A 13,533-nucleotide genomic window follows, 5' to 3' on the forward strand; every position below is an offset into this window, starting at 1 on the left:
TACTTCTAACAGCCAGTTTTCTTTGCAGGCTCATTAAATCCATGTGTCTAATGAACAGCGTGTAGTAGCGCGCGCTCTCTCTCCCTCTCTTTCTCTCCGAGTGTGTGCATGTGTGTGCGTCATGTTAATGCGCTGTATTGGAGCTTTACTTTGGGCTCAAAGGAATAGTTCGACATACTGTATTGGAAAATGAAAGAAACATAATTTGCTGATACCACATTCATTTTTGTACACAAACTATGTAGCTGGAGCCAGCAGCCAGTTAGCTTAGCTTAGCATAAACATTGTAAACAGAGAGAAACAGCTAGCGTGGCACTGTTGAAAGATTATAAACCCCCACGCCTCTAAAGCTCACTCATTACAGAGCTGCACAGTGTGACACATATGTTGCACATGCTATGCAAAAATCAGTCCATGTGATGAATGAAATAGCACCCATGCTACAGCTTTGCGCTACATGTGTGAGACAGAGCTGTTTGTTTGCCCATTGCAACTACTAGGTAGTTGTCTATCATGCAATGGTGAGATGGCGACTGGTTGCAGGCGACAGATGGGTTTACAGAATGCAGCACAGTGACAAATCAAACACTTCATACCACCAGATGTTCTGTTGATGTAAAATGAGTACCCGCCATTTGACCTGCATTGGACACATTCTTTTTTTTTAAGATATTTTTTGCCTTTAATGGACAGGACAGTTAAGTGTGAAAGGGGGAGAGAGAGAGAGAGAGAGGGGATGACATGCAGCAAAGCACCACAGGCTGGACTTGAACCCCAGCCGCTGTGGCAACAGCCTTGTACATGGGGCGCCTGCTCTACCACTAAGCCACCGACACCCCGGACACATCCATGTGAGGCTGTCTCTCTCTGTTTCTCACTGTTAGTAGAGAATCCAGTCTGCTGTGTAGTTCATACACTTCAGTGATAAACCAAAGAACTGTAAAGTAGCGCTGATCAAAGAAAGTCTTTTTCTCTCGCTACAAATAGTTGTGTAACACACATGTAGCCTGTGCCCCAGTAAAAAGGGGAAATGCTACAGTTTCAAAACTAATTTGACTTTTTTTTTTTATATATATATAAATGTATGGTTTTTGCAATACCTGATTTAGGAGGTGCTGCCATCTCCTCAGTACCCTTCCTTCTCATGTCCATGCTACATGTATAAATGATATTAAATTCATATATTCAAAACAATAGCTATGTTTCCATCCAAAGGTGATTCGAATCATTGGGAAATGCGCATTAAAAGAAATACGAATCCTATGTGTTTCCATTAAATGTACAGGCTTTGGTGAAAACTATGAACTTGCGTTCGTTTTCCGCAGAACCGGAAACAAAACAAGTCTCACATTCTTCTTATTCTGCGTTTTCTGGTGGTTGGCAACCAGCTTGTAAATGCATTACCGCCTTCCCAACCCGGAGTGTGGATATCACCATGGAGAGAGGTGCGCTACAACAGACTTAATACGAACATAACCGTTTCCATCCCCCGTTTTGTGAATCAGCATTTTTTCGAATCAACCAAAACCCGGCTGAAGCGAGTGTATTTTAGTTTGTGCGAATCAGGGGATTTTAATTCGAATTTTGGTGTTTCCATCATAATTTTCCGATGCAATACTTCTAGATGCGCATCTAAACAGGCTGATGGAAACATGGCTAATGTCTGCATTTTTTTAGCATGCCCCAACACAGAATTTGCATAGTCAACAAACTACAGTGGACTTACTTGATACTGTTTTACTCGTGCTGTAATTTTGTGGCCTGCGCTGTAAAACTTTCAACCATTGTAACACCAGTGTGATGTGCAAAAAAAGTTAAGTACAGTCCAACTGGTCCCGGCCAATGACTGTATATAAAGATAGACGATGTGTCTCCATTTCCTCCCACTGTACAAAAATGAAGCCAAAATATCCTTGATTCGGTCGGTTCCATCTTGCACTGGTGACGTCATTTGGAGCCAGAGTCTGCGCAGTAGCAATCTCTACAGTATACTGCAGCCAGCCACCACGGGGCAATTGAGATGTTTTGGCTTCACATCATCCATCTTTATTAAACAGCCAATGCTCCTGGCCAAGAAATAGTCTGGTGCATATTCCCATGGAAGACAGCGCTTTTACACTATTGTTTAGCAGCTAAGCTAAGCTAACAAATGAACATGAAAGTGGTATCAATCTTAAGCATATTTCCCAAAATGCTGAACTGTTCCTTCAAGGGGATTTGTTAGCCTACCCCATAAAGAAAATTTGATATAAATTCTATGGAGTTTGACATGCGAAGATAATGCTTTCACCACATACTTGCTCCTGGCAGTTTCAAGTGTCTTTATGATAAATGGCATGGTATCAGATTCTTACAATAAATATAAATTTGACCAAATAGGTCAGTTTTATGACATTTCATAGTTAAGCATTTCGTTGAGCCAAAATAGTTGGAGGAGAGAGAAAGAGAGAGACAGTGAGTGAGGACGGGTGGAGAGAGGGGGGCTGTTAGTTCATGAGCTGGTGGCCCATCTGGTTTGAGTTACTGAAACCCCCCTCCTCAATTAGACTCAGCATGATGTCAATAAAACGTCAGACCGGAGAAGCTATCACTTAAATTGGGCCTGTCAAGTATTGTTCTTTCCTCAGCATTCCAGCGGGGACGATCAGTCTGAAATGATTTGTAGTTTGATTAAGGTTACCACAATGTGCCATTTCTGATTTGATTTGGGCGCTTGGCTGGAAAACGTTGCCATAAAAGTTGTTTGCCTATTACTGTGTATATATATGCACACAGAGAAAATGCACGAGGAAGGAAAACTAATGGTATAGAGTGAAAAAAGCAAGCTAGTTTCAACTTTGAACTGCTCTGACACTAATTTTCCATGTCTCTCCTCTCAGTCCGTGACAACATTCCTCTTTTATTCAAGTATTCTAAAGTTTTGCCATCTAACTCTCAGATTTATGCTTGGATATTAAAGTTCTTACCATAGGGAGGTTTAGAGAAGCAGTGGTGACATTTATGTTTCTCCTCTCTTATTACACTGCGAATTTATTAGGAGTTCCCTGGTTTCAGCGACGGGAGTTTCCCAACAAGACTGTCTCCTCTCTTCTGCAAACCATGGATCATCCTGCAGCGCCTACGTGCTGATATCCAGAATTATTGTTGTCATCTTACATTTCTGAATGTTTGCACCGATTGCAGGCATGTTTCCAGAGAGTCAATCCAGGGCCTTAAAAACGGCGATCCGTGGAAAAGGTCACACATTCCCAACCGCTCCCAGTGGGAAAACAGGAGAGTCCACACCTTCCCAGGAACGCAGAGGCCTACTACCCTGAAATCTGACAACAATTACCACATGAATTTCGGCATATTATAATGCCAAACACTTTTTTCCTGCAGACCTCCACTCAGTGGTGTTCAGCAGGCTATTTGATAGTTTTAACTGTCCATTTAAAGTATTTAGGCTTCAACTAAATTTGTTGGAGAGCTCAAAATTCACATTACAGATGCTTAAAATTCCAAGTGCAGTGATACACAGGCTCAAAGCTCTGTAAATCACAAACTCCTCGCTACACGTCCGTGTCACTGAACCACCGAGCCTCTACCAACATTGTGTCTCGAATTCCAGTGTACCTCGCGAACATAGAGATTTAATCAAGTGTTGTGAAAATGTGACAGCCACGGTTTAACAGCAGCGCACTGAGAGAATAGACGACCTACTAGCTGCCTCTGAATCAATGCCAGAGCGCTCTTGAAGGTTTAAGAATGCTGGTGATTGCCGTAATTGCTGTGCAGCAGGGATCTGATACAACTCATACAAAGAAATAAAAAACTTTAATACTCGTATGTTTCTATAGGAACCTCTCAAACATTGTAAAGATGTGGTCTTGGTTAACTGACAGCATATACACTTAGTTTTTATGGTACAAGCGTGACTGAAACAGCTCGAGTGAAATTAGATTGCTCTGTAGCTCCTCTGTTCCTCTGGAATATACTTTAAAAGCCGTAGATACAGTGGTGGACAAAATAATGGAAACATTTTAAGATCAATTTCTTTTACTGCTATCATATTAAGCTGCTGATTAGCTGAACTATATGAACAATGTGCTGTATATGTGCAACATATTGTGTCCCTGTTGTCCAGCTTCAGCTTGTAATGCTGTACTTGTTTTCTGTTGCAGTTTGTGTGTCAGTGTATAATAATTTCTGAGATTGTTCCTTTAACATATTTTTTTTCTGCACCTGCACTTCAGTCACAGATGACTTGGCCTCCTCGGAGCTCAGTTAATTGTCTCCTATTGCGTCTAAACTTTGAAAACTCATATCAAAGAGATGATTGCCAGATCTCTTTTATAGCTGACAGATGCTGCCGAGTGGTATTCAACCTTAGATGACCCACTTTTTGAAGCACGGTTTGTAAATGTGATTAGAGTGCTGCCGAAATTAAGTTCTTTTCCATGTTTACATTACGTTGTCTACACCCTGTGGATGGATAATACACACAGTATCCCTTTTATTAAGAACACTGCCTTGTTTATGCAGATGGCTCAATTCTGGCCTGTGAGTCACTTTTAAGTAAAACAATAAGTATGAAACATGAAAAATCAGGTCGAGGGGTTCAGTAAATTAAAGTCTAAGATTAGCAATCAATAGGATTCAAGATCTTTCGATTTTTCCCCCCACTCCTAAAACTTCTATTGTTGGGGTTATAGCAACGCACCACCATTTAAGTGGTTTCAACATCAAATATAATGACAAGGAAATGGGTCATTTTGACACAGTGCTATTTAAACACATTTTTAAAGGTATGCTGTACAGGATTTCCCTAAAAGCCAATATACAGTGGTGGAAAAAAGTTTTCGGACACCCCATGCATTTGTGAAATATTGCATTAAGAATCACTCTTAGGTCTTCAAGTGCAATTTCTTTTAGTACAGTCACAGCCAAAATACTAAATAAATCCTAAAAAAGCCATTAAAAACTTAAAATTGATTGGTTCCATAAAAATACATAAGAAATTTTGAGTATTGGGTCATTTTGGTACCAGTGATTGAAAGTTCTTCAGACACAAAAATGGCTAAAACAAGGAACCTAACGCAGGAAACACGCCTGAAGATAAAGATTCTCAGCCAGGAAGGGTACAGCTGCCGCCAGATAGCCAGGAAGTGCAGATGCAGTCCTTCAGCAGTTGGATACACTCTGCAGAAATACACACGAACCAACAGCTTGGAAGACAAACCAAGATCTGGGCGTCCAAGGGTTTCTTCAGCAAGAAATGACCGCATCCTGATCCGCATGTGCAAGCAAAACCACCGAATGACATCACAGGAGCTTCAGCAGCAGTGGTCAAACCAAACTGGTGTCCAGTGTTCCACCCGCACTGTACGTGGCCGACTTTTAGATCATGGCTTAAGGTCCTACAAGGCTATCAAGAAGCCCCTGATCAATGAGAGACAGAGGTTAGCCCGTCGTTGGGCCCAGGCACACAAGAACTGGACAGCCAGGAATTGGAAGAAGATTTTCTGGTCAGATGAGTCCAGTTTCCAGCTTTATCTTCCTCCTACTAATGTGAGTCGCAGAAGGCCAGGCGAAGCATTATCTCCAGCATGTACAGTACCTACTGTCAAGCATGGTGAAGGCAGTATCATGGTTTGGGGATGCATGAGTGCTGCTGGTGTTGGTCATCTCACTGTCTGTGATGGCCCATTGAACTCTACCAAATATTGTACCATTCTTGAAACCCACATGCTCTCTTCTGCGCGTGCACTGTTCCGTCGAGGTAAAAACTGGATGTTTCAACAAGATAATGCCCCTTGCCACACATCCAAGGCCAGTAGAACATGGCTGCAGGAGCACAGTATCCAGGTCTTTAGAGTGGCCAGCTCAGTCCCCGGACATGAGCCCCATTGAAAATCTGTGGTGGATTATCAAAAGGTCTGTTTCAAAGCATAAACCAAAGAATTTAGAAGAATTAAAAGCAGTAATTCAAGAAGAATGGGACAAGATTACCCCTCAACAGCGTGAAAGGCTCGTGGGGAACATGCCAGCCAGGATTAGAGCTCTACTACGTGCTAATGGCAGGACTACTAAATATTAATTTGATGATGTGATGGTTTATTTATTTTTTGTTCAGTTTTGAACACATTCTCTGTTATTTGTTGACTTTGATACCGACAATGTTGAGAACTGACATATTGAAACTGTCAAGATTTTAGTTTTGTTAGTTTTTCTTGTAAACAATAAACAAAAAAATATAATTTGTATTTGTTTGTATCTGTCTAATGCAGCCACACCTTTTGAAACACAAAAAAGATTTTTCCACAGATATTTCATTATAATATTTGAGATTGTGTAAAATTTTAAGGGTGTCCGAAAACTTTTTTCCACCACTCTATATACTCCTTTAAATGTAATCGCTCTCAATCATCCCTTATAAAACCATTTTAAGTGTGTGGTGGGGTATTTATCTGCAGAGACCCCGCCCTCTGCCTGTATTTTATTCTTATGTTGCTTTGTTTGGGATGTTCCTGGGCACAATGCATAGTGAGGTTGGGACTTCATAAGAGCCAGGACACATGCGGCATTTTTTGCGCCCTCAAATCCATTGTTGTTAACGTAGACATGCAGAAGTTGTACTCATAAGCAAGAGCGACACCATCGCAACGTGCAAGTGCTAACAAGTGCCTCCTTTTTAGAGTACGATGGCTGCGCCCTGGGGATAAACAAAGTTAAAATTTTGGAACACAGCAAGACACACTACATGTCACGTGACAAGGAGCAACCACAGCTGGCAGAAATCATTTCTTTCTTCTGTAATGATCAGTCTATTGTAAATGTAAGGGAGAATTTCATTATTTTAGTGCAGGGCTATCCAGAGCTTTACATCAATCCCATGGCAGCATGTCCTCATAACAGTTCATATGATATCCTACCAATTAGTGTACCACAAATACTTAAAATAAAGTGAGGTACTTAATGTTAATTTACCATGGTTAGGTTTAGGAAAAGAAACATGGTGATAATGTACATGAAAGTGAGTCAAAGTTCACACGTTTTTGAACATCGGTCTTCTGATTAAAGTCCTGAGGGAAAGTCCTGGGTTTTGTGACCAATCCACCACGCCAGCCTGCCTCCTTAGTGTACCACTTCCTTTTCTGTTCCTGTCAGTGCATTGGTCACATGGCCGCAGTCTTCCCAAATTCATGGGTTATACACAAATTATTGACTTATAATTACGTGGGAAATGCCTTGAAGAAGATGAGAATTGAACTCTAGATTTCTGCTAAGTAGGCTATGATACGACCTGGTTTTGGTAGCGTAGCAACACCAGGCATAACCTGCCTCTGTGCCCTTTAAAGTTGACACAGAGTAGGCACAACAGTAGCACCTAATGCTCAACCTTGCATTTACCAGGTGGTAAAACACGTGGCATGTGTCCTAGCCCTAAAAAGGTAGTAACCAGGTGCCAGACCTTAAGCAGCACGCATCCAAGAGGAAGCTACGAAAATGGTGGAAACGGTGCAGAAAAAAAACACAGATATAGCACGGCAATACACGAACAAGTGAATGACAAAGCTCATTCTAGAAGGAGGGTGGTGATATAGTTTACAAGCAATAGCCAACATCCATACATTTTCGTAACCACTTATCCTCTTGAGGGTCGCGGGGGGGCTGGAGCCTATCCCGGCTGACAATTCCAGCATAATATACCTTTACCAGTCAGTAACAAATACTGACATGTAATTTTAAAATGAGCTGGAGCAGATCATCCATACCATAGTTTGACCCAGTGGTTTTTAGTTTGTGTATATTAGACAAACATCCAATGGTTTTATGTGTGTTTAACTAAATCAAGGCCGACATATTTTGCATGCTCTTCGATTTAACTGACATCTGTTCACAGTGGACATGAAGCAATACGAATCAGTCAGGCATTACAGTCTATGACGTGAGGCTGGTACTAATTTCGCTAGTGGTGAGGTTAGTGCAGATTGAGACATGAACCAGTCCAAGTTCTCTGTATGTCAACAAGGTGAGCTCATGGGAAGTCCCTGATTCTCCCATGTCAGACAGACAGAGAAACACATTTTCTCCAGCTCTGGCAGCCCAGTCCCAGGCCTTTTCTTTTTAGAGGCTTCTAATCCTGGCGGGTCCATGGTCTGACGTCACAGGGCCGTTCCCCCCACCCCTCTGTCTGCTGATGTGCCGTACCCACACTCTCATTTCCTCCGCAGCTCACGAACACCAATCTGTGCTCTGGTCCTTTTGGCTTCTGACGTCTGAGCATCTGATTAAAACAGACTGCCTCATCTGGCCAGCTGAGGGGGTTAAGCTTTACAGAAAGGCGGTGCTGAGTGAATATGTGGGCTGGCGTGGATATGAGGCAGCCAACCAAGATCCCTCTACTCCCTTCTTTCGTTCTTCCCCACTTCCCCTGTTGTATGTCTCCTAAAGCTGCATCATGTGACCAGGAAGTGTGGCTCCCCTCCATTTCCCCTCCTGACAGAAAGGAAATATTGTAACAGAGGGGGCCGGCGCTGGGCTCTGTTACGTCGCTGGTTAAAAATAACTGGCATATTTAAGGCTGCCGAGGAATCCCAGGGCAGGCAAAGGCTGGACAGCCTGCCGCCCGGCAGGAGCTCTCTCCTCCCTCTCAGTCTGTTTCTCGCTGACTTCTCGCTCCCTCTGCTTCCTCTTCTTAACCCATTTTAAGCCCTGCAACATGACCACGACCACCACCCCATACCTCAACCACATTTTCCTGCGTCTGTGGAAGCCCACCACTAAATTATATGACGCGATGAAAGCTCGGTGTTGGTCGGTTGCATCCCAGCCCGACCGCAGCTCTGTCCGGCTATAGAGACTTGGCTGGGATTGTCCAAACAAACAGCCCCCACTGACTCAGACCTCATCCATATGCATACCATCACACAGCAGAACTGTCAACCAGCCCCGTCTGTTAGCATAGGAGCCCTTTGGAAAACAAATACAGAACTATTTTGTCATAAAAATGACCAGAGCTAATTTCTGTCACAGGGATAATTTATATACAAAGCTCTGCTTGCTGGTGGACGTCTGGACCACAGTGACAGGTGTGGTGAGCTCTTTGGGCCTAAAAACACCAGGCCTGGATCCATCACAAAGCGTTTTAGATTATTATGAATGAAAAAGTCGTGCAGTCCTGGTCCGTATAACAACTATAACTGAGCATTTAGGTGATGTTACAATCAGCCACATAATTTGTAATGTGAATGTTTCAGAATTTGTTTCAAATGTACAGATACAGATACAGATCTACAAAAATGATATGAAACTGATGTAATTTATTGGGACTATTATGAATTTGCAACTATTTTGATAATCAATTAATCATTTCAGCCATTCTAAGCAGAAATACCAAGGCAGTCCTCCGGGTTCTCAAAGGTGATGATTTACTGCTTTTTTGAAGTGGCGTCCCCAGGAATTTTTTTTTACAGGGGTGGCCTGATGGGGCCACTAAAAAGCGTTGGGGTGGCACACCAAAACCAAAAGCCATAACTGAATTTCAGGAATCTGATTACGCTGTTGAAGTATATAGGCTTGTTAACGACATTAACATTTTTGAGTGCCACAAAAATCCTGTTGTAATGTGTTACGAATCTATACGAAGGAGCACATTGATTGTAAAGAACAAAATATGCACTGGGAACAAGCGTTTCAAGTTTAGCGGAGACGCGTGGGTACCCATAGAACTCATTTTCATTTATTTATCTTGAGGTGAGACACCTTTGAAAATGGCCGTGCCTGTTGTTCCTTTTCCAAAAACTGACCTTACTCTGTTATTTAGCCCCCTTCCTGCAATGCTATGCTAATATGGTAGTTACCAAAGGACGCCTTAGGTTGTCCAATAACACAAGACACCATGTGCCATAGCCTCATAAACACAGTAGTGTTGGCCTCCAATTTTTTATTATTGCCAGGGAGGGCAGTCATTGTATGGCCCCCCTTGGAGGCTCCACTGCTCTTTTGGTGTTGTATATCACTGTTTTAATTGCATATCTTGTTGTTTTTGGACAAACAAGCACTTCGAAGTCGTCATCGTGGGCTCTAGGGAATGGTGATGGACATTTTTACACTACTTTTGACATTTCATAGCTTACAAAACTGAGTGATAATAAAAGTAATCATTAATTGCAACCTTAGAATTCATTTAAATGCCTGGTCATCAGCATGGTTTTCATGCAACTTGAAAAGATGTTGGTTGCAAATATAAGGGTGAAAGGAGGTGTTGAATAGCGGACACTGGGTGAAAAGACAAATTTGAGTGTAAAAAGTTTTGCTAGTGAATTTTTTTAATTCTTTCTGAGATGAAGAGTTATGACTCTAAACTAAAACAAACAAAAGAAATGAAGTACAAGAGGAAAAGATAATTACAATCAGACCTATAGTTGGTGCCTTTGTTGCTTGAGCTGTTCAAAAAAATTTTTGGCTTTGCACGGACAGAAAGTTCCTAAATACATATATAATTGCATTAGAGCTAATGCGAGGTGGAGTGGAGAGAAGTGCAGCACGGAGAATCAAAAAAGCTTGCCTCAGCTTTCAAGAATTAAGGAAAGAATGAAAGCTATTTTTTAATTACTGAACAGCATCTGGAAGAGAGCACTGAAAACCTCAATATCTGGAGTTATGATCCGCTGGTACTCATATTCACTTGGGTGCTTTCCAGGAGGGGGAACTTCACCGAGGGACGCTGGTGGAAACCATGTCAGTCACATGCACACCGATGTGGGGGGGAAGCCCGAATACTCAAGAGTTGTGCAGTTGAGATATTTGACTACTCACACTCTATTTATTTAATATTAATGTTCACAACTGTGTGACTGGATCATCTACTGCGTTTGATCTCGGGTTAAATATTAGCATAACCACAGATTATGTCAGCCGCACAGCGACTGTTTTGAAAATGTTAAACGTCTAAGCAGTCGAAACTCTTGACGCAGCCAAGAATAACACCTGAGCTCACCTTTAAAACAGTAATTATGTTGAAGGTGCTTCTTGGAGTATGTGTCATAACAGCCACACTTAATCCACGCTGATAATCAGGACACTTGTTGAATTAATAAGTGGAAAATGTGACCCGTAAAGTATTGAGTTATTTCTCATCAGCTGTCCTTGTTTGTACAACAACATTACCTCAGTCTCTCCACATCCGATTCTTGCAGTTATGTCACCGATGGAGCACACCATGTCAATATCTGCGACTGAGCAACACTTAAAATGATTCATTGTGGGCAGGGTATTGCAGCTTTCAGATTCTCAGCACTGCATCCAGTTAATACTTTAAATGTTGCATTAACATATTCCACACAAGGGTTTTGGTGTGAGTTACTAAATTACCATGACTTCATTGTGTCAGGAAAAAGCTCACAGTGGTGTCATCTTCTCTTCCTTTATCTCTTTTCTCTATTCCTCATCTCTCTGTCATTATTGCCATGCAGAGCACCTCAGTTGTCAAAGTCAACTCTTTGTTTTCGGGATCATTTTCAAAACCATTATCTCCCACCATAAAGAATATGGCTATAATGACACAGCTGCCATTGTATTCCTACCTGCTGTAGGAAGCAGGTCTTCAAGAACAAGACATGTAGTTCAAACACTGTAGGTTTAAAGCCATCTCTCCTACCCACGCAATGAAAGAAGTAAGACAATACACATATTACCGTTTGGATTCTCGTGAGACAAAGTGTCAAACAATTAACAATGAGATGCCCAACAGGATACACTTTCTGTTTACAAAGTTTAATTGTAGTCTATATTTTTCCCATTGTTTTTTGTTTGCCAACCACAGAGACGTGCATTCGTCCAATTTAAAGCCTTTGAATGAAGACACCGACACACGCTGACTGTAACCGTGTCCTGTTGAAGTGACGGCATGTTTGTTGACATGCCTAACGGACAAGATCCTGATGCAGCAGGATCAGCGGCGAGGGCTTTGTTTGCTCTCACACTGAACTCTTGAGTCAATGTGTCTAATTATGTTGGAGAGAGAGAGAGGTTTGTGTTAGCTTGCTAGCTCTGAGCAAACACTGCCTGAACCCAATTCAAACTCAACACTGAGCAGTTCTCAGCATTTTAATATTCCCAGGTACGGTCTGTGTTCTTTTTCTCATACAGAATTATTACACCTATACTGAAGTCTTTTTAATGGAGGGGTTTTGGTAGTGGCAAAGAGTGTGTAATTTTTGTTCTCCCAACACCTGTTTCATGAAGCATTACACTAAAATGTAGACACACAGCAGCTCATGGACTGGATTATTATTCAGATTAGGCCTTTCTATATTTCCTATAAATCTCTGACATTTGTGCCAAGAAAATAAAGTGTATATGCCTGCTATCTATGTGTGTAATGTTGAAATAAAGACCTTTTGTGCTGCATGCTAACTTACACATAACGCTAACTGTAAATGTAAAAAATAATATAATAAAATACATTAAAAAATCTTAATCTTAATAATTTAAATCTTAAAAATATTAAAGGTCCTGCCGATTTAAGGGGTTACATTGGCAAAAATGGAACATAATATAATAAGTATGTCTTCTTTGGTGAAAAAGCTGTTTATGTCTACGTACTGTAGGGAGCAGGTCCTCGTCCACGTAGTCTGCCATGTTTCTACAGTATCCCACAACGGACAAACTGAACACTGGCTCTTTTGTGTGTGGGGAAAACACAGATTTTTAACATGAAACTGCTTAATTCAGTGTTTTTAGCAGTTTGAATGGCTGGCTCCATTTGTTTGCAGCACACATGAGCATCCACTGAGCTAGCGACGAGCCACACAGCATCAGAGGAACACTAATTTGTAATGTGAAAGTGCTTTATTCAGCGTTTTTACTGGTTTTAATAAGTGCTCCATTTGTATTGGGTAATTCAGCTCCTGGTAAAAACCTGAAGGAATTCTTACCAGGAGTTCACGCATGGCACATGGAAGAAGTTTCAGCTGGCTGCAATCTGCAATCCTCACTGCTAGTCACCATTAAATCCTACACACTACTGCTTTAAATGCTGCTTTGCAAGTGCATGCATGTGTTGCATGGTGGCTGGCTCCTATTGCAATCCAGTGATGCAATGTGAACCCAGCATGTACCCACAATACTTTGCATAATTACCTGTAAGCACAGGTAGAGTCATTGCACTGAATCTGTTATACAAGTGGAGCAAAGGCAGATAAATAACAAAGTGCTATTGTTTAAGTTTTTATTTATTGACTACTTTTTTTAAGTAGCTGATACAGTAGGTTAAGGTGTGCTTTTGTCCACCCAGGTGAGGCCTATGCCTGCAGGTGACCCTCCAGATATGATTTAATAATACTGCCAGTGTCAGACTGACAAGATGCGCTGCTTCACACACACATTTCTCAGGGATAACAGCAGTACGGTTGCTATGAATACAAACAAACCTCTCTCTTTCTCCCTCTCTTTCCTCCCCCTCTCGCCTCAGCCTCCCCCACGTGCTCCCTCCCTCCCTCGCGCGGCTAATGTTTTTTTTCCGCACTTGTTGCCAAGCAACGAAGG

The sequence above is a fragment of the Epinephelus fuscoguttatus genome, linkage group LG18 (assembly GCF_011397635.1).
Source record: "Epinephelus fuscoguttatus linkage group LG18, E.fuscoguttatus.final_Chr_v1".
Classification (NCBI taxonomy): domain Eukaryota; kingdom Metazoa; phylum Chordata; class Actinopteri; order Perciformes; family Serranidae; genus Epinephelus; species Epinephelus fuscoguttatus.